The sequence below is a fragment of the Vicia villosa genome, unplaced genomic scaffold, assembly GCF_029867415.1.
Source record: "Vicia villosa cultivar HV-30 ecotype Madison, WI unplaced genomic scaffold, Vvil1.0 ctg.000673F_1_1, whole genome shotgun sequence".
NCBI classification, from domain to species: Eukaryota; Viridiplantae; Streptophyta; class Magnoliopsida; order Fabales; family Fabaceae; genus Vicia; species Vicia villosa.
In genome coordinates, this window is record NW_026705299.1 from 418,036 (window position 1) to 441,909 (window position 23,874).

At 30.5% G+C, this 23,874-nt stretch overlaps 1 pseudogene; it reads right to left on the bottom strand.

Annotated features, from left to right (window-relative positions):
* Nucleotides 1-2,775: 2,775 nt before the first annotated feature.
* Nucleotides 2,776-16,037, bottom strand: LOC131630362 (pentatricopeptide repeat-containing protein At1g12300, mitochondrial-like; annotated as a pseudogene).
* Nucleotides 16,038-23,874: the final 7,837 nt, after the last annotated feature.

Below are 23,874 nucleotides of genomic sequence, written 5' to 3' on the forward strand. Positions count from 1 at the left end.
GGTTGGTAAGGATGAATTGATCAAGCTAGAAATGAAGGGCTATATAGTGTTAGATATGCATTCAAGAAACATTCCCTTTTGTTTTCCTTTTACTCATCAAGATATAGAATAGAACCTACTGCTTTTCCAATTTCACCTACCATTCCATATATCACCCATTTTTCTAATATTTTTGTATTTTTTATAGTTTTTTTTCACATATATCTTTATTTATTGAATTTCACTAACTCCGGTTAATAAATGTGTTTTGGTGAGTAATATTAGTTTTATTGGAGTTTTAAAATTCATTTCGGATCAACCGATTGAAAACAAGTTAAATTTGCAAAAATTGATAAACCACAAATTTTTAAACAACTTTTCAAAATAGAAAATTACCTTAAGAAATTAAAATTTGAAATTAAAATATTGCTGGATTGTTCTTAATTGTGTCTTGCCTCAAGAGGAAACATTGTAGTATTTTAAATACTACATGGTTGGAACCTGTAGTGCCGGTTTCACGAGTAGATTGGTTGGTTATCATTGAACATGTGTTTTTCAACTTTATCTTTCTCGGTTATTTTGTTGCGATTATCTGGTTCACATAAAATCTTCTTAATGCCAAATCATTAGATATTTAGATATAACATTTTAATATTTTCTATTTTCCATTTAATAATTTTTGTTGTTAATGCATTCATAAATATTAAAATATTTAATTAAAGAACTGTTTGCTTCTTAAAAAAAGACACTTTTATCAAAAAAATAAAAGTTATATGTTGAAGAAACCCTGTATTGTGTGCGTGTGTGTGGTCTAGCGGTGAAAGGTCTTGAGAGTCCTCCTTTCAAGGTCTTGACAATGCCTGGAAAACACCTTAGGTTAAGGTTCGCGGGAGGTGGAACAAATGTACATTTTTTTATTATGTTTGACACTATTTGGATGATTTATACGACGGATTATTTTTGCGTACTATACACCATTGCTTTTATATTACTTTACTTTGATGTACTATATTTTGATGTTAAAAAAATGGAGTTTGGAGTGAATTGCCCTTGATTTAAAATATAACAGAAAATCCGTAGGTACATCTACGGAACACTCTGTTTTTACCACATCCCGTAGATACATCTATTAAAGATTTACTAAATTGAAATATCTTGAATTTTTCCAACTTTCAATATGTTTTTAACACTTTCGTAGATGCACCTAAAAAAAACTTTTTTTTAAAAAAAAAAGTGCTTTTAAATATGTATTTACGAAATCAATAGTCATAATTGAAAATTTGTCAAATAACTAAGAGTATAAGAGATGTAATTAGTTATTACCATAATTTAAAGGTGACACTTTTATTTGATAAACAAATAACATTGCTAAATTGGTCTTAATTGTGTCTTGCCTCAAGAGGAAACATTGTAGTATTTAAATAGAATATGGTTGGAAAACGAATTGCCGGTTTCACGAGTAGATTGGTTGGTTTACCACTGAATGAGTTTTCGACCTTTACTTCTCGGATCGATTCCAGCAAGAGACAGAGAAAGTATTATCAAGAAGGAGGTATTTCAAAATACCTCTCTTTTTTCTTTTTTTATTTTATTTTCAATGTATTTAGAAACGAAAAACATAAATTGTCATGTGTTTTTTATATATTAATAAAAATGTTTACTTTTTATTTTTTAGTTGTATATGTATCAATGTTAAATATATTAATAATAGTGTTTATTTTTGTATTTTTATATGTATCAATGATAAATTTATTTATAAAAACACTTTTAATTAGGGGTGACAAAATGAATGGATTGGATGATTAATGGATAGATAAAACCAATCCATTAATCAATTACCAATCCACTAAACTCTCTTAATAAAAATTCAATCAAATCCTTCCAAAAATAAAATCCATCTAATCCATTTATTAACATATTTTTAATGGATGAATATCCATCCAAAATATAATTAAAAAAATATCATAAAACATAATTTAAATATTTTAAAATATTTTTTAAATTTCACCAAAAAAATAAAATATTCTAAAATATTTTTTCGTTCTTCCCAAAAAAACTTGAATTTTTTCGTTTTTCTGATAAAACTCAATTTTTCATTTTTTCTGAAAAAAACTCAACTTTTTCATTTTTAGAAAAAAATCGATTTTTCGTTTTTCTGAAAAAAAAAACTCGATTCTTTAGTTTTTTAGAAAAAACTCAATTTTTTCGTTTTTTCGAAAAAAAACTCGATTTTCTGTTTTTCTGAAAAAAAAACTCGACATTTTGGTTTTTCTGAAATAACTTGATTTTTTTTCATTTTTCCGAAAAAGCACGATTTTTTTTCGTTTTTCCAAAAAAAACTCGATTTTTTTTGTTTTTCCGAAAAAAATTCGACTTTCCGTTTTTCCAAAAAAAACTTAATTTTTTCGGTATTCCGAAAATAACTCGATTTTTTGTTTTTTCGAAATTCTTCGTTCTTTTGTTTTTTCGAAAAACCTCGTTTTTTCGTTTTCCTGAAAAAAAACTCATTTTTTTTGTTTTTCCGAAAAAACTTGATTTTTTAAATTTTTCAAAAAAACTCAATTTTTCGGAAAATCTCGATTATTTGTTTTTCCAAAAAAGCTTTATTTTTCGTTTTTTCGAGGAAAACTTGATATTTTATTTTTTTTGAAGAAACTCGTTTTTTTTTGTTTTTCAGAAAAATCTCGATTTTTTCGTTTTTTCGAAAATCTTTGTTCGTTTTTTTCCAAAAAATTCTCGATTTTTTCGTTTTTAAAAATAATTTAAAGTATAAATAAAAATAATTTCTTGGATTATTATTGGATGGATTTAATCCATCCGTTAACTTATTTTTTTATGTGGTAAATGAATTTTAGCTCAATGGATCCAAATTCCACCCTACTTTTAACATCCATTTGTCTCTTAAAATTCAAATTTTATCGAATGGATGTTAAAAATGCAAAATTTATAAATTGTAAGAGACAAGGTATTCATTGTTAACTAGAAACAAATTTTAAGAGACAACTATATACCAATGTAAAGAAATTGTAAGACAAGAGTCACCGAAAATGCCTGAAAAACACAGTAGATTAAGGTTCGCCGGAGGTAGAAACTAGAAACAAATTTAAAGTGACAACATACCAATGAAGTATAATAAGTAGAGTACAGTAATGAAATCAAAAAAATAAGAGCAATAACTCCCAAGTATAGGCAATGTTTAGGCAAATGTATACAGTTTTCTTTCTTGGATCATTTTCAGTCTATCATCTCATCACATATCAAAAGTATTCGACTTTTGTATCGAAATGAATTTTTAGCTATATATAGCATCTAGACATAAGCTTTGTCGATAATAAGCTTTGACTACAGCAAGTGTAACGCAATTACTACAGATTCAAACCAACAACACTTCTAATCCAACAATTTCAAATCAATTCCTCCTCATCTAGCATAAGCTGAAGTTGAATCATCAAAACCGGTAATTCTGATCTTCTCTGCTTCTAACAAAAGTATATCAGATTGTACGGAAATATGCCATAAAACACTAAGTTCGTGATTTAACACCACATTTATTGGGACATGGACTTCATTTGAGCAAGATGCAATCATTGCAAATAACACATGATCCATCAAGAATAAATTTAACATCAAATTGTCAAACCTCACCATTCGAGTACAAAAAATATATCTCAATTGGAGTCATTTATATGTTGGAATTTCCAGCCCAAAGCAATGAGATATAAAATACCACGATAAAATAAACTTAAACTACACTTCTAATTTAAACTAGGGCGAATAACCTTAGTTTTGTTTCACTTCACTTGATGTTCAATCTTTCCTCACCTAATAACCATTCTCATAGTTGTAGACTGATTTTAGAACCTTATTAATTCATCCTAAAGCCTAACAGAACTTTATATCCAAGTTTTATAAACAATTTAAACTAAAAATTGAAGATAAACTCTCATCCAAAACTGCAAAACAAGCAATTCTGTAGAAAATAGAACCATGTTCCCTACAAAGTATTCATGTTCTAAACTCTAACCTTCGTTCTAAGTGACTAAACAATTTGAAGACCATTTCAGTTCACAATTAGAATTATGCAGCAAAACAGATACTGCCGAGAACTTTTCCGACTGTAAATTCATTATACCCATCAGCCAAGCCATATCAAGTTACTTCTTTTCTCATGATAATGGGAATATTAACAGTTATATTCTTAATTATTTATTTAAAAGCAGGAAAACATCATTCAACAACCTTCTAGAAAATTTGATAACGATTCTAATTCCTTTATGTACTAACCAATGTTCCATTTATCGTGAAACTACTACAAATACTTCATTCACACTGCCATGAATCCAACCAACCTGAATATAAGCCAAATCAAAAGCTAAGAGGCAATTATATGTTAGATATATGAATTGAAAAAGTACAAACAAGATTGTATCCGTGACAATCATAAAATACATACACAAATATGAAAGAAGTTTACTTTCGTATTACACAATTGCAAGAAACGGAGTGATAATCTCACTTTCTACTAAATATGTCAATCCAAAATCAAATTATATCAATTGTCAAGAATTTTATAGTATAGTTTGTCATAATGTGTATTGTATACAACTTCCTAAATCTATAACTTAAATTCCTGTGTCCTAATAGTCGTAGTTAGCAGTACCTTTTGTTGCATTTGTTAGGATTTCAAATCGATTTAAACAGCCCAGCTGCTACAGGAACTCAAGCCCTCGACCTTATCACATGGCAATCATCATTGTTGTTGCATGTTAAAGAAACTAAACGAAAAATTGTTTGAATGGTCGCCTCACCTAAAATTATCCATGTGTGGAAGATTATTGCCAGTGTGTTCGCAAATTGCCAGAATGCAACGTGGTTAGACGAAACAAAACTAGCGGCGTAAGGGTAATGATGAAAGAATTTAGACCTAACATAAAAGTGCACATAAAACACATAATTAGTACTCCTGGGATCTTGCATAGAAGAACATGATATGTAATCATCTCCATGAACAAGGACTATGTTTGCTGTTGTATTTTATAATACTAAATCCATGTACTCTTCAAATAGCCGGTTATATCCGGTATCAAAGAGGTTTAAGAAATTGCTTTGTGCCTTTGTAGTTTGAGATGCATGTAGACCATCATTTGAGGTTCTTGCACCAGCTTTCACTCCACCAAAATACATGCATTTGGTATTGATACGGTAACACTGTCCATTTCAGAGCTCAGAGTGAATCAAAGCTGCTCCACGAAAATGATTAGCATCTACTGAAGTCACTTTGATACCATCAATCACATATTCTGTGTCAAATTTCGAAGAGCAGATGTATCTATACAAGAAAATATATATTATAAAAAGCCAATCACTTCATTTAAATGGAAAAGACAACATCATGATCAAGTGCACTCTGATTTTTCCGTTCATGCATGTGAGTAAACTAAATAGCAGGCATAGAGATAGAAGAGTTTTCGAGTTCTTACGAAGGATCTACATAGAGGCACATTTCAACTAGCCATCCGGTAAGAGGAGAACAATATATAGGGACATGTTATCATTTCTTGCCAAGACCATCCTAATGATTGGCATGGAAATGACTAAGAAAGTACACTGAGCACTCCTCAACCATAACTGCATAATTTAAAAACTTTACATAAAGTAAAACCAAAATTTTAGAGCAGCATCCAATTAGATCATAAGAAGAAAAATTTACAATACAGACCTGTGTCTGAAGTTTTTGCTTCTGGATTTGACGTGCATTATTACCAGCCTTGATAGTTTCATATTGTTATTGTCTTTATCCAAATGCTTAGTCTTCTTCCTAGTCCTTCTGTTCTGAAACTATATTGCAAACCTATCGCAGTTTGTGCATGCAATCATGACAACTATATGTGCATGTGCATGAATGTTTAAGGGCTAATTAAAATAACCATTCATATCAGTATAACATAGGTATATACGGAGGAGCAGGGCACCAGAGTACAACTGTGAAGTTTGTCCCAAGCGAAAGGCAGTGAGACCCAAAACTACAACTAAAATTTGAATTCACAATGTACTCATTCTCTAACGAACTCTTTTTCATAACTATTATAGGCATTGTGTAAGCAAATGTATACGGTTTTCATTCATGGATCAGTTTAAGTTTCTTGACCTTTGATCCACACTAGATACAATGTCATGTTAAAATGAATTTAAAACTACACTTCTAATTTAAACCACAAACTACAATTCTAAATTGTGGTACACAAACACATTTGTAAAACTTCTGACAAATTGACAGAACCAGAAGCATATCATTTTATTGGTGAAAATATGAGTCCGAGACTAAAATCCAAATAACAAAATTAGATGTCAAGTAACTCGACCAGCATTCAAAGCAAAAGGAATTTTTTTTAAAATCTACAACATATTAGGTTGTAAATGTGTAATTGTGATTTTTTTTTGAAGTGACAGTATACTGATATGTAAGTATTAAAAACACAGTAAAGCCATGAAATTTAAAAAAACAATAGCAAGTTAGCAACAACTCTCAAGCGAAAGGCAATGAGAACTAAAACTACAATTAAAATTTGAATTCACAATGTGCTCATTTTCTAACTAACTCTTTCTCATAACTATTATAGGCATTGCGTACGCAAATGTATACGGTTTTCATTCTTGGATCACTTTCAGTCTCTTGACCTTTGCTCATATCCATCATCCCATCACAGGTCTTTGACTTTTGTATCAAAAATGAATTTGTAAATGTTGAAACTAAGTATTTTCTAAAGTAAGTACAAATTCAACCCAACAACACTCCTAAGATAACATTAATTTTCATATCCTATCAATTTCACTCAAGTTGGAACTCACCACTCTATTAGTTGGGAAGCATAAGCACACTCAACAAAACGAAATAACAAAAAGCCTTTTTTTTCAATTGGGTAAAGCAACTTAACTTCATAAATAAAATGATGAAACAGCGTTGAAGCATAAGTTCAAAATAATAATGTACAACAATAGGCAAATAGCTTACCTAGTTTCAGCCTTACAATAGACCTCTTGCAGTCATTTCACAGAGAAGTTTATTTGCCTTATCATTTTCATCTTTATCAAAAAGGGAACGGATAATTATTTCATAAGTTATAGCGTTTGGAAGGCAACCATTGTCTTTCATTTTTGACAGCAAGGTCATCGCTTCATCAAACAAGCCCTTGTCGCAAAACCCCTGGATCATAACAGTATATGTGTAGACATCAAGATTGTATCCTTTGACCAAAAGTTCTTCAAAAACCTTTTGTGCGTCCTTTAGTCTACCACTTTTACACAATCCATCGATAAGAATATTGTATGTGCACACAGTTGGTTGAATACCTTTGCCTTTAAATTCTTTAAATACTGCAATTGCCTTATCAACTTGATTGTTTTTGCACAAAGCATCTAATATAGAACTGTACGTAATTATATCAGGTAGTTGACCTATATTACACATCTCATCTACAAGCTCCAAAGCATATGAGATTCTCCCCAATTTGCACAAGCCATCAATAAGGGAACTATAAGTTATAGTATTAGGAATGATTTTTTTGCAATGCATTTCTTTGAAGAGATTAATAGCTTCATCCACCATTTTAATCTTACAAAATCCATCTATCATGATATTGTAGCTCCAACCATCAGGAGTCACTCCCCTTTTGAACATCGTCTTGAATATATCATTGGCCTTGCTCACTTCATTTACTAGACAATACCCATTCATTAAAGAATTGTAGGTAACAACATTAAGTTTAATGTCATTTTTAATCATCCTAGCTAACACATTTTGTGCTTCTTTCACCTTTCCTTCTTTACAAAAAGCATCCACCAATATACTAAAGGTAAACACATTCGGGTAGATGTTTTCCAATGTCATTTTATTACACAAATGAATTGCTTCTTTCAATTTACCAACAATACAAAACCCACTAATTAAAGCACCGTAAGTGAAAACATTAGGAGAAATTTTCTTTGCAACCATTTCAGAATGTAAATCACATGCATCACTAACAAGTTTATCTTTGCACATGCTGTCAATGATCGTAGAGTACATTACCACATCAGGCTGGACCAACTTGCCATCAACTTGTCTAAGCAACTGTAGAGCAGACCTTGTTTGTCCTGCCTTGCATAAACCATTGATCAAGGTTCCATAACTAACTTGGTTCAACTGATATCCGTGTGCTACCAATTTGTCATGAAATTGCAATGCTTGATGGAGGTGACCTTTGAGACAGAGACCCTTGATGAGTGTATTGAAGGTTATGACATTTGGTTGATAACCCTTCTTGAGAATCTTTGCGAAAACAGAAAAAGCAAAAGTAATATAACCCAATTGACAGAGAGAATTCATGAGAATGTTGTTAGTAACAAAATCAGGAGTAACTTTACTGAATTCCATTTGTTGAGATAGGGAAACAACAGTATGGTAATGTTTGGCTTTGACAAGAGAATCTAAAATCTTGCCAAATTCAACGAGAGGAGGAGAGGGATTCTGATGAAGCATTCGATTAAACAAGGAAACAACATCAACATCATCATTCAAATGGCGCAGACACTGAGAGTATGATCTACAATTTGGAAAGGAAACGGAAGCAAGGTACCTTAAAAACGACATTCTTGTCTTGTCGCTCTCCACACCCAACAATCTTAAATTGGATTTTGGAATGGGAATGAATGATGCACTTAGGTCACTTTTTTTATATGCTTTGAATATCTAGACTTTTAGTTTGCGGAAGTTAAATGTACCACATTGCCCTATCAATGCAAGCCACGTGTTAAATCAAAAAGTGATTAATTTTTTTTTTAATTAATTGTGGGTAGAAGATATGCCAAGCCAAAAAAATTGTAATGACCTAAATAAAAAATAAATCTCGCTTCTCACGGGTTGAAGTTGAATAACTTCCTCGAGAGACTGATGCATGAGCAGGTGACAAGAATAGTTTGGGACTTCCATCTGATGGACTTTGCTGGATGTTCCCTGACGATGGTGAACGCTTCTTTGTTATCAGCTTTTGTTTAGAGGTGGCACCCAGAGACATCATTCTTCCATCTTCTATTTGGAAAGATGACGGTGACTTTGGATGATGTTGATTTTCTGTTTCACCTTCCGATTGCCAGTACATTTTTCACACCAGTTCATAGGGACCAGGTGACGATGGTGCATATGGTGATGGATGCTTTTGAGATTGATGAGGTGGTTGTCCTTACTGAGTTTGGTGAGACTCGAGGCTTTCACCTTAGGATGTCTTGGTTGAGGAGGATTTATCAGGAGCTTGCCGATGCATGGATGTATCAGGATGCCGCTAAGGCGTACATGCTACATCTAGTGGCATGTTCTCTCTTTGCGGACAGGTTTGAAGTATATATTGATGTCTGCTATCTTTCTCTATTCAGCGACGTTGACACCTCATGTTGGGCTTGGGGAGTGGCGGCATTGACGATGCTGTACACGACGCTTGATGTTGCATCTCATCCTGACACAAGACATCTTGTTGGTTACCCGAGCTTGTTATAGGTATAACTTTTTACATGTTTTTTTTGTGTTTTATTATAATTTACATGAGCTTGATGATTTATATTTATGCAGTGTTAGATCTACGAGCACTTCCCTCACATATGTGAGCGGAAGATCCAGCGACATCCAGCTGCTGACCCATGTGCAAAGAGGTGGAAGGCCAAACAGGCCATTCTAGGAGGGTTTATGGAGTACAGGTGGAGGCTGGATGCTCTGACGTTAGATGATGTCATTTGGACACCTTATACAGGTCACCACGATCACCGTTCTTTTGAAGTATCTTCCTTATATTCAGGGTATGTCAGATGGGAGAGCCATATGGCTAGACACTTGCCTGAGAGGTGTCTATGCCAGTATGGTTATATACAGGGCATCCCACGTCTGGTCCCAGAGGCTCTAGTTAATGGCATTAATCGGTGGTTTTAGAGTCACATCATCAGCTCCCCCTTGAGATCATGGATACAGCTATTGCGGTTCAGCAGCCTGGGCAGTGTTAAGATGGATGCTTGGAGTGGTTCCTTAGTGTGTCACCCTAGGGTCATATCATCTGCCGCAACATTTGATGTTCTAGGGCCTTCACGTTCCAGAGTTTCTTCCGATCCATCACCACCACCTCCACCTCCAGCGGGTGACCAGGACAGCCGCCTGCAGTTCATTGTCGTCGACTTAGATAGCCTCATGGGTTTAGTGAATCCTAATGGTGAGGTTCTTAGTATTTTAGCTAGGTTGGCCGATGTTGCCCGTTGAGGACCTATGTAGATTTACTTTTTTATGATTGTATTATTTGTATATTTTGTACGAACATCTTTTTTATTGCATAATCTTTTTTGCTAGTACATATTTCGAAGAGATAAAGAAAATGACATCAATAACAAACATAGTTAAAAAACATCAGATGACAAATAACAAACATAAATAGAACTCTGAAACATGAAAACCTATGCACTAACGGATGACTTTGGACGTTTCAGACACTTCATTATGTCTTTCGCGGATCTTTGGATCTGCACATCCAATTCGATCGGACCTTTAATTATCCTATGGCGAAATGATTTTCACATAGCCTTCACATCTTCATCATTCTTCAACTCGATTAAGTTGTATTTCACCCTTCCATTTGTATCAATACAGTCCTCCTGAAACTCAATCTTTGTCACCCTTTTGTTATCGGAATCAGGCAGCAAACTGTTCAACATTTCTTTCAAGGTGGCAAATGATTTGGCGTCATCTAGAATCTTGGTTTGAACAGCAGGCCTGTGGCCATTAAAATACACAAATACTCTAATCAAATACTGAAAAAGAGGTATTTTGTTGAGATATGTTATCCAATAACCTTAACACCCCTATTTATACAAATGGTGGTGCATTCTAGACCACACAAATATGTCAGTGCAACCAGGATCATCCAAAAGTGTCGACAAAATCTCAACCGTTGAAAAAACAAAAAATTGAAACATACCGAAAATTTTAGTTATAATGAAATTTGTGGTACTCTCCGAAATTTTGAAATTTACGGTATAGCGGAAATTTCATTATAACTAAAATTACCGGTATAATGTACCAGAAATTTCTTTATAACTGAAAAGTCCGGTATGTTGTACCTATGGGTGGAAATAGGCTGGACCGAGTTAGACTTTGCCAAGCTTGAGTCTGGCCTGTGGCCTATCAAAGACTTATTTTTAGACCTAAGTCTGGTCTTTTCGAAGGCCTCTTTGGCCTAAGAGCCTACATAAAAGCCTATTTTATTTTAACATTTTTAATAAGAAATTTAATTAATGTTTAAATAGACTAACAAATTAAAAGATCAACAAGACTAAATGTTTATTTACGTTGACTTATTCAAGTTTACCTATTAATATAAATTTTTTGATACTATTTATTTGAGAGAACTTAAGAAAACAGCTTATGACATTGTTCATAAAGTTTTTGCAGTTAATTTTCATTCATTCATCAAAATAACTAAGTTTGATTTTCGTATTTTAATTCAAAGTATGAATGCAACATTGTAATAATAATAACTAAATTATTCATATAAATTTAAATAGACCAGCCTACTATGCTTAAAAGGCTTTTTGTATGGCTTGTGTGGCCTAGCCTTTTTAGCTAAATAGGCTTTTAATAAAGCCTAGGCCTTTTCTATTTGAAAAAAAAAAAGTTTGGTCTGGCCTGGGCCTATGTAGGCTAGGCCGTAGGTCCCTGTTAGTCGGTCTGACTTATTCCTATCCTTACTTGTACCGGAAATTTGAAAGAGTATATCGGAAATTTCTTCTGAAAATTTATTGTATCTCAACATATCTCAACAAAGGTAAAACTGGATTAAAAAAATATGGAAAGTGACCTGTTTAATTTAGGGGTGACATGTTAATTTCTCAAACTCTGGTTGTGCTAGTTTTGTTTCAATTGGAAGGGAAAGACAGGGCACGAGTACTAATACGAAAGAGTCCGGATTTTGGTCGTGGTTCTAAGGCTGAATTTGTTATAATGTGTCTGGTGTGTCTTAATTCCAATATTCGTAATTATTTAGTTTTTTTGGCGTGTTTTTTTTGGTCTGGATTTTGAGGGTGTTTTGAAATTTTCGTCCGAGTATATGAATAAGAAACAAGGTGTAGTGTATAATCTCTTTTAAAATTGTGTTTGTTAACAAATCTTCTTACATGTACTAATTTAAGTAGAAAGCTAGAGCAAGTACCTGTTACAGTTACAGATTAATAACAAATCTAACATATAATAATATAAGTAGAAAGATAGAGCAAATACCTATTACAGACGCAAGAGACATAGTATCATCTGGGGTTTGAATACCAACAATAGGCTTTATAGTAATCATAAAACACAAAATTTTCACAAAAGTGCACATAAAACACATAATTTTCACTACACGTATAGTAATCATAAAACAATGGAATTTAATTGCACATAATTTCCACTAATGGGGTAATTAATGACCATCTCAGCTTAAAGATTTCACTCTTCATTTCATTTGCAGGTGCAAGGGTTGTAAGTGCAGTTTGATTGACACTTGCAACCATCATTCTCACCTCCAACACCCATTTCAGCATCCTCGATTTGAGTGTTAACAGATACAACTCCCACAACTAGAGTCTCATGTGGTTTGCTTTTATTTGATCAAGTCTGGGTACATCGTGCAAGACATTTTCAGAGCTCAAAATGAATCAAAGTTGCTCCACGAAAACGATTAGCATCTATTAAAGTCACTTTGATACCATCAATCACATATTCTGTGTCAAATTCCGAAGAGCAGATGTACCTATACAAAAAATATATATATTATAAAAAGCTAATCACTTCATTTAAATGGAAAAGACAATATCATGATCAAGTGCATTCTGATTTTAACAGCTCATATCTCTGCTTCAAATGTTTCCATAACAGTGTAATTTTAAAAACTTTACATAAAAGAAAACCAAAATTTTAGAGCAGCATCCAATTGGATTATAAGTAAGAAGAAAAATAACAATACAAACCTGTGTCTGAAGTTTTTGCTTCTGGATTTGACGTGCATCAATACCAACCTTGATAGTTTCATATTGTTATTGTCTTTATCCAAATGCTTGGTCTTCATCCAAGTCCTTCTGTTCTGAAACTATATTGCAAACCCGTAGCAGTTTGTGCATGCTATCATGACAATTATATGTGCATGAATGTTTAAGGGCTAAAATAACCATTCATATCAGTATAACACAGGTATATACGAAGGGGCAGGGCACCAGAGTACAACTGTGAAGTTGTCCCAAGCGAAAGGCAATGAGACCCAAAACTACAACTAAAATTTGAATTCACAATGTGCTCATTTTCTAACGAACTCTTTTTCATAACTATTATAGGCATTGCGTAAGCAAATGTATAGGATTTTCATTCATGGATCAGTTTAAGTCTCTTGACCTTAGCCTGGATCCACACTAGATACAATGTCATGTTAAAATGAATTTAAAACTACACTTCTAATTTAAACCACAAACCACAATTCTAAATTGTGGTACACAAACACATTTGTAAAACTTCTGACAAATTGGAAGAACCAGAAAAACTACTTTGGAGGTATTCAAGGATATATGCTTCATTAAACGAATGAACTGCAACAGCTAAAACTGAACCAAAAGCATTTCATTTTATTTGTGAAAATATGGGTCCGAGACTAAAATCCAAACAACAAAATTAGATGTCAAGTAACTCGACAAGCATTCAAAGCAAAAGGAATTTCTTTTTAAATCTACAACATATTAGGTTGTAAATGTGTAATTGTGAATTTTTTTTTGAAGTGACAGTATACTAATGGAAGTATTATAAACACAGTAAAGCCATGAAATTTAAAAAATAATAGCAACAACTCCCAAGTGAAAGACAATGAGACCCAAAACTACAACTAAAATTTGAATTCACAGTGTGCCCATTTTCTAACTAACTCTTTCTCATAACTATTATAGGCATTGCGTACGCAAATGTATACGGTTTTCATTCTTGGATCACTTTCAGTCTCTTGAGTACTCTTGACCTTTGCTCATATCCATCATCCCATCACAGGTATTTGACTTTTGTATCAAAAATGAATTTTTTACTATATAAAGCATCAAGATATAACCTATTGTTGAAACTAAGTATTTTCTAAAGCAAGTACAAATTCAACCCAACAACACTCCTAAGGCAACAATAATTTTCATATCCTACCAATTTCAATTAAGTTGGAACTCACCACTCTATTAGTTGGGAAGCATAAACACACTCAACCAAATGAAATAACAAAAAGCCTTTTTTTTCAATTGGGTGAAGCAACTTCATAAATAAAATGATGAAATGAAACAGTGTTGAAACATAAATTCAAAATAATAATGTACTACAATAGGCAAATATCTTTCCTAGTTTCAGTCTTACATTAGACCTCTCGCAATCATTTCACAAAGAAGTTTCTCTGCTTTATCATTTTCATCATTTTCAAATAGGGAAAGAATAATGATTTCATAAGTTTGAGCATTCGGAATGCAACCATTGTCTTTCATTTTTGACAGCAATGTCAACGCTTCGTCAAGCAAGCCACTCTTACAAAACCCCTGGATCATAACAGTATATGTACAGACATTAAGATTGTAGCCTTTGACCAAAAGTTCTTCAAAAACCTTTCCTGCATCCTTTAGTCTTCCATCTTTACACAATCCATCGATAAGAATAGTGTATGTGTACACATTAGGTTGAATACCTTTGTCTTTAAATTCTTTAAATAATGCAATTGCCTTATCAACTTGATGGTTTTTGCACAAAGCATCCAATATAGAACTGTACGTAATTATATTAGGTAGTTGACCTCTATCACACATCTCATCGACAAGCTCTACAGCATAAGAGATTCTCCCCAATTTGCACAAGCCATCAATAAGGGAACTATAAGTTACTGTATTTGGAACGATTTTTCTGCAATGCATTTCTTTGAGGAGACTTATAGCTTTGTCTGCCACTTTAATCTTACAGAATCCATTAATCATGATATTGTAGCTGTAAACATCAGGAGTCACTCCCCTTTGGACCATAGTCTTGAATATATCATTGGCTTTGTTCACTTCATTTACTAGACAATACCCATCCATTAAAGAATTGTATGTAACAACATTAAGTGTAATGTCATTTTTAATCATCCTAGCTAACACATTTTGTGCTTCTTTCACCTTTCCTTCCTTACAAAAAGCATCCACCAATATATTAAAGGTAAACACATCCGGGTAGATGTTTTCCAATGTCATTTTATTACACAAATCAACTGCTTCTTTCAATTTTCCAGCAATACAAAAACCACTAATTAAAGCACTGTAAGTGATAACATCAGGATAAATTTTCTTAGCAACCATTTCAAAATATAAATCACATGCATCACTAACAAGTTTATCTTTGCACATGCTGTCAATGATCGTAGAGTACATTACCACATTGGACTGGACCAATTTGCCATCAACTCGTCTAAGCAACTGTAGAGCAGCCCTTGTTTGTCCTGCCTTGCATAAACCATTGATCAAGGTTCCATAACTAACATGGTCCAGCTGATATCCTTGTGCTACCAATTTGTCATGAAATTGCAATGCTTGATGGAGGTGACCTTTGAGACAGAGAGACCTTTGATGAGTGTATTGAAGGTTATGACATTTGGGCAATAACCCCTCTTGAGAATCTTTGCTAAAACAGAAAAGGCAAAAGTAATATGACACAATTGACAGAGAGAATCGATGAGGATATTGTGAGTTACAAAATCAGGAGTAACTTTACTGAATTCCATTTGTTGAGAAAGGGAAACAACAGTAGGGTAATGTTTGGCTTTGACAAGAGAACCTAAAATCTTGCCAAATTCAATGGGAGGAGGAGGGGGATTCTGATGAAGCATTCGATTAAACAATGAAACAACATCAACATCACCATTCAAATGGCGCAGACACTGAGAGTATGATCTACAATTTGGAAAGGAAACAGAAGCAATGTACCTTAAAAACGACATTCTTGTCTTGTCGCTCTCCACACCCAACAATCTTAAATTGGATTTTGGAATGGGAATGAATGATGCACTTAGATCACTTTTTTTATATGCTTGTAAAAAAAAAGTACTCCACATAGCCCTATCAATACAAGCCACGTTTTAAATCAAAAAGTGATTAATTATTTTTTAAAATTAAATGTAGGGAGAAGATATGCCAAGCTAAAAAAATTGTAGTGAACTAAATAAAAAAATAAAGTGTGAATAATATATTTAAACCTAAAATTTTATAGAGAAAATATTTTCAATATAAAATAATTTTACATAAATATTCAATTAAAACTCAGAAAATGTTAAAAAAAAAAATGCAATTTTTTTGAAAAACTACCGTATGTGTCAACACATGTAAGTCACGTGTCGATGAGTCTGTTTGGTAAGACCAAAAAAAGAGCTTTTAGCTTTTAGCTTTTCAGCTCGTATTAATAAAAAAGCTCTGTTTGGTAACTCTATTTTAGCTTTTAGCTTGTAGCTTTTTTACTAGCTTTTAGCTTTTTTTTCAAAAGCTAATTGAAGTAGCTTTTGAGCTTGTAGCTTTTAGCTTGTGAGTTTTTCTTCCATTAATACCCTTATTATTTTAACTAAAATATATTATTACCCTCATTAATTAAAATGTCATTAATGTCATTTTGTATCTATCAGCTAATGAAACAGCTAATTTACCAAACATCACATTAGCTTATCAGCTATCAGCTACCAGCTATCAGCTACCAGCTAAAAGCTATCAGCTACAAGCTAAAAGCCACCAGCTATCAGCTATCAGCTAGTTAATACATGTGTTGATTTATAATAGGTTATGTGACGACAGAGTTATAGAATGCTACAGACTTTAAAACTACAACACACGTGTCCACCTGAAAGTCATATGTGTCGACATATAGTTTTTTTTTCCAATATGTGTCGACCTAAAATGTTGCTTGAGCCAACGCATAGTTCTAGAAGCTACAAGCTTCAATACAACAGTACACATGTCGACATTTACCTTGTATGTGTCTACCTATACACTTGCTTCTTGAGTAAAAAATTAGTAACAAACTTGTGCATACGCACGGGTTCTATTCTGTTACGCGCATTTGGACACATCATTTATTTTAAATAAAATGTTATAAAAGAAAAAACTATTTTGATAAATAATTGATTATTTCGTATATAAAAATATTTAGATAAATAATTGATTATTTCGTATATAAAAATATTTAGATCAATAATAGATTTTTTTCTCGTATACCATTTTTGGATCAAATATATTTAATCATAAATACCATTTCTCGTATATCAAAATATTTAGATCAATAATAAATTTTTTCCCGTATACAGACTTTATTTTTGTTTATGTATCATTTACAAAAATATTTGGATCAATAGTAAATTTCGTATATAAAAATATTTAGATCAATAGTAGATTTTTTCCTGTATACCATTTTTGAATAAAAATATTTGGATCATAAATACCATTTTTCGTAAATAATATTTTTTTTTCATATACAAATATTATTTTTGTTTAAGTATCATTTACAAAAATATTTGGATCAATATTAAATTTTCGTATATAAAAATATTTAGATCAATATTAGATTTTTTCCCGTATACCAATTTTGGATCAAAAATATTTGATCATAAATACCACTTTTCGTATATAAAAATATTTAGATCAATAATAGATTTTTTCCCATATACAAACTTCATTTTTGTTTAGGCATCATGATCAATAGTAAATTTCGTAAATAAAAATATTTTGATCAATAGTATATTTTTTCCCGTATACCATTTTTCAATAAAAAATATTTGAATCATAAATACCATTTTTCGTAAATAATAGATTTTTTCCGTATACAAATATTATTTTTGTTTAGGTATCATTTAAAAAAAAAATTTGGATAAATATTAAATTTTTGTATATAAAAATATTTTGATCAATAATAAATTTTTCCAGTATAACATTTTTTGATCAAAAATATTTAATCATAAATATCTTTTCTCATATATAAAAATATTCAATTAAAACTCAGGAAATGTTACAAAAAAGAATGCAATTTTTTTGAAAAACTACAGTATGTGTCGACACATGTAAGTCATGTGTCGATCTGGGTTATGTGCCGACAGAGTTACAAAATGCTACAGACTTTAAAACTACAACACATGTGTCAACTTGAAAGTCATATGTGTCGACACATAAAAAAAATTCTTCAGTATGTGTCGATCTAAAATGTTACTTGAGCCGACGCATAGTTCCAGAAGCTACAGACTTTAATACAACAGTACACGTGTCGATCTGCACCCTGTATGTGTCGACCTATACACTTGCTTTTTGAGTAAAAAATGATTTTCCAAGCCTGAAATTGATTTTTGATGCAATGTAATCCGTTTTGATGCATGCTATGTTTTTCAAACATATTTTGGATGCATCTAAGATCCCTAATGCACAGGCATACATAATGACTTGGATACTCCGTTCAATGTACATAAATGATAATAGTTTTCTAAGTTTTAACATCATGCAAAACATCTAATGGGCACGTACACTCACAACTTGCTCCCATTCATTAATCTTTTTCACTTCTGTAGATCATGATTCATCTGAGAAGATCAGGACAAATACTGAAGGCGGCCCAACGAATCTCAAACTCTCATGTTGCTAAGTAATACCAAAGTCTTGGGTGGCAATTGTTTTGGGCAAGTCAAAGGTCCAAAAGATGAAAAGCTCAATCACGAGAAAGTCTAACCTAAAAAAGACAATTTCTTTTTAAACTCATATACCTTCTTACAAACCTACGGTGAAATTCCTAAAATACCTCTATATTTCGGATGTGCATCTCCGAAGGCACATTTTTCTTAAAAAAAAAAAGTGATTTCAGATGTGCACATCCGAAGACGCTTTTTTTTAAGAAAAAAAAAAGATGTCTTCGAAGATGCACATCCGAAATAACCCAATTTTTGGTCTAGAGATTTTTCGGATATGCATATCTGAAAAAACTCAATATTTATTAAAAAAATTAAAATAAAGGTGAATCAATTGTATTAATCAAAATATATAACTAAATATATAAAATTTTAATCAAGATATATAATTAAATGTATATACCACTTTAATCAAGATATATAATTAATTAAGGGGACATATCAAATGAGAATTTTGGTTATTATGAGAACTGAGAACTTTTAATAACAATCATACGATTTGAAATCAATGCTCAGATTTCACTTAAATTTTAAGAGACATTGATTCTGGTTTAAATACATATCACATAAATGCACATATGAGCATTGATTTTAAATCGCATGGTTGTTATTAAAAGTTCTCAGTTCTCATAATAACCAAAGTTCTCATTTGATACGTCCCTAATTAATTAAGTATTTAACCGCATAATATTGTGATAAATTAATTATATAATTTAAAAAATGTAATTACTTTTATAATTTAATCGCATATTAAATATATACTATTTAAAAATAATTACTTTTATAATTTAAAAAAATTGACATAAAAATTTATTACAAAATTAAAATTTATTTAATTTTTTTGTTCCTTATTTATAAGAAAACTCACTCTAATTATATTATAAATAAATATTTTTTCAAAATAAAAAAAAATTAGAAAATTGGAATACTTCGGATATGCATATCCGAATTAACAAATATATAAAAAAAAATTGAGAAGGTTTTTTTTAGATATGCATCTCCAAAAAAAATCTGACATTTTAAATTCAAAGTTTAAATAAAAAAAAAAATTAAAGAGGGGTGATTTCAGATATGTATATCCGAAATCAATAAAAATGTGATATGAATGACTTTGGAGATGCATTTCCGATATTTTGAAGATTTTAGATGTATTTTTTGCGCATAAAGAAATTGTCCCTAAAAATATCACCTCAAAGTAGCTATGGATCAGGTAGAATCCTATTAAAGGGACCCACAATTGATCCATTCCTTTTTTCTTGATAATATTTAGATAAAAATATTATTTTGAGATGATACTTGTATGATATAAAAGTTAAAAATATTATTTATAATTAATACAATAAACACAAATAAATTTGTTTTAATTGTCATATTATTACTCAAAGTTGACTACTTACTTGAGTTCAATACTTTAAAATGCAACATTTAACAAACTCTCTTTAATTTTATCATTCAAATCTCAAATTAAAAAATATATATTTTCTTACATTGATTAATCCTATGGTTACCATTGAATCCTCTCATCTCTTATTTTAAAAACCATCATACTTGATACATTCCATATATATATATATATATATATATATATATATATATATATATATATATATATATATATATATATATATATATATATATATATATATATATATATATATATATATATATATATATATATATATATTTCACTAACAATCATAAAAGACATCCAAGAGTTTTGAGTCATTTTCTTTTATAAAAACTAGTGTCTTACCCGTGCGTTCGCACGGGTACCCGTCGTTTCCGCGCATTTGGGTTTAGAAAAATCAGAAATGTTAGGAAAAAATTATAAATTAGATTAGAGGTTATCATAAAGAAAAATGGTGTATGGAAAACATAAGTTATTTTTAAAGTGTTGGGCCTAAATGTTTGTAAGAATATGTTGGGCCTAATTTGATAAGTCAATTTAATAATATTTTACTGCATCGCACGCGTACCCGTCGTTTTCGCGTATTTGGATTTAGTCAAATAAAATGTATTAGTAAACGATTATATTTTAGTTAAAATTGAAAAACTTACAAATTAGTAGGGTATGGATAGGGTACTATAGTACCCGTTCCCATATATGCATTTTAAAAAATTCACGTACTGAAACCCATATCTGTGTGGGCATCAACGTTTGAGCTTGATCATGTGTCCTATGGATTAAAAAATACAGCTACTATAACAGCCAAGTCAAAGGCGCATTTGGATTGAGGATAATAAAAGGTATTCGTAAACGACTAAATTGTGGTTAAAATGGATAAAATTATGAAATTACTAATATTAAACAAATTGAATATTGAAAAATAAAGTCATTAAGAAAAGAAAGATAATTAAACTATAATTAATATATTTTTGGACAATTAAAATACAATTAAAGTGATACAAACATTTATTATATAAATATTTCAAAGTACATATATTTAATTTATTTTTTTAACAAAAGAAAGATAATGGCATAACAAATGATAGATGCTAGTAGGGACCCGTTCCCATATCTGCAGTTTAAAAAATTCACGTATTGAAGCCCATATTCGCGTAGGCACCAACGTTTGAGGTTGTTCCCGTATCCTATAGATATTTAAATTCGTTTAATTTATTATTTTAACAAAAGAAAGATAATGCGTAGGCACCAACGTTTGAGGTTGTTCCCGTATCCTATAGATATTTAAATTCGTTTAATTTATTATTTTAACAAAAGAAAGATAATGGCATAACAAATGATAGATGCTAGTAGGGACCTGTTCCCATATCCGCAGTTTAAAAAATTCACGTAATTAAGCCCATATTCGCGTAGGCACCAACGTTTGAGCTTGTTCCCGTATCCTATAGATATTTAATCATAGATATTTAAATTTGTTTAATTTATTTTTTAACAAAATAAAGATAATGGCATAACAAATGATATATGCTAGTAGGTACCCGTTCCCATATCCGCAGTTTAAAAAATTCACGTACTGAACCCCATATTCGCGTAGGCACCAACGTTTGAGCTTGTTCCCGTATCCTATAGATATTTTAATTCGTTTAATTTATTTTTTTAACAAAAGAAAGATAATGGAATAACAAATGATAGATGCTAGTAGGGACCCCTTCCCATACCCGCAGTTTAAAAAATTTACGTACTGAAGCCCATATGCGCGTAGGCACCAGCGAAGCCCATATGCGCGTAGGCACCAACGTTTGAGTTTGTTCCCATATCTTATAGATATTTAAATTCATGCAATCCACCAGTACAGTTCAATGGCAGCCGTCACTTTGATTCCTGTGCGTTCGTACGGGTACCCGTCGTTTTTGCGCATTTGGATTGAGGATAATAAAAGATATTAATAAAAGACTAAATTTTGGTTAAAATGGGTAAAGTTATAAAATTACTAATATTAAATTATTTATTCATATTCTATAATAATTTAAATTAGTAACTAAATTATTTAAAAAAATAATGGTTGAAAATACTTTAACCATACAAATGAATAATTAATTGAAAATAATTTAATTATACACTTTTCATAATCCCCAAAGATGTATAATACTGATATACTTCCCGTTAATATTCAATATTTTGATCAGTAATTTAATATTCCCCTTAATATTCAATATTTTTTTAGTAACTTCATGTTCCTTTATATTCAATATTTTGATTAGTAACTTCATGTTGCCGCTAATATTAATATTTTGATCAGTAACTTCATGTTCCTGTTAATATTCAATATTTTTATCAATAATTTCATGTTCCCGTTATTAGTAAATTCATGTTTTCGTTATTATTCAATATTTTGATTAGTAACTTCATGTTCCCGTTAATATTCAATATTTTGATCAGTAATTTAATATTCCCGTTAATATTCAATATTTTGATCACTAACTTCATATTTTTGTTAATATTAATCGATTAAAATAAATTTACAAATCAAATATATTATTCAATATATAAAAATATTTAAATCGATCGTATAATTATTCCTATATATAAATAATTTTGTTTGGAATTATCTATATAAATATTTAAATCAATAGTAAACTAATTCTTGCTATTATTCAATATTTAATTAAATATGTTAATAGCAGTACCATATACATGTATCATATAAGTACCCGTTTGTATCGGTATAAATATATGTCATTCTTATAAAAATGTCATTCAATTGATAATACTAAATCATGTTTGATGTTATGTTTCATCATTTATTTTTAATTGTACGTAATATTTTATAATTTAAAAAATAGAAAAATAAAATATAATGTAAATATTATTAAATAAAAAATTAAAGACTATTTTAAAGTAAAATTAACTTTCATTTAAAAGTAAAAAGTAGAAAAAAGAAAACAAATTAGATTTTTTAATCTACCTGAATATATGTAGAAACTAACATAAAGATGATTATTTGTTAACAAAATTGTAAAGTAACACTAATTTTTAAAATTTATTTTAAAACCTCAAATATAAAAATTTGACTCGTTTCTAATATTTGTCTCATTTTAATAGTCTTAAAAGTAAAATAAGAGATATTGGAGAACAAAAATAAGAGACAAAAATAATATCATTTATACAAATATTTGAAATAATGATATATTATTTTCCCGTATGTTGACATCATTTATAAGTAATCTATAACGATAGTTATTTTTAAAATAAGTATTGAGAATAGGCATTGAAAATTGATAATTGTGAAAAATAAAAATTAATTCCATGTATTATTATCTTAAAAAAAAGATTCTATCTTAAATGGAAACCATAAATATTACAATATAGAATTAGAAAGATTTATCACTTAAAGTCAAATAATCAATGAGAAATTTGAAAGGTAGTGCAATTAAAATCAAATAATATATAATTTATTCGTATTCTTAATGACAAAATATTTATACAAAATAGTCACTTGTTACGAAGAATGAAAAGTTAAATCCCCTTCACATAATAAGTATTAAATTCATACATTTAAGTATTAAAATCTTACATTTAATCATCTTAAATAAAAAATAATGAAAGGATATAATTATTAAGTATCAATAATTATTATTGTTTTAAGTTGAAGTTAAACTCACATCGAAAAATTAAAAACATAAATGTCAATAATTTAATCATGTACAAATATAATCATGTGTTATTATATTGACTTTTGAATTTCTTTGTATTATT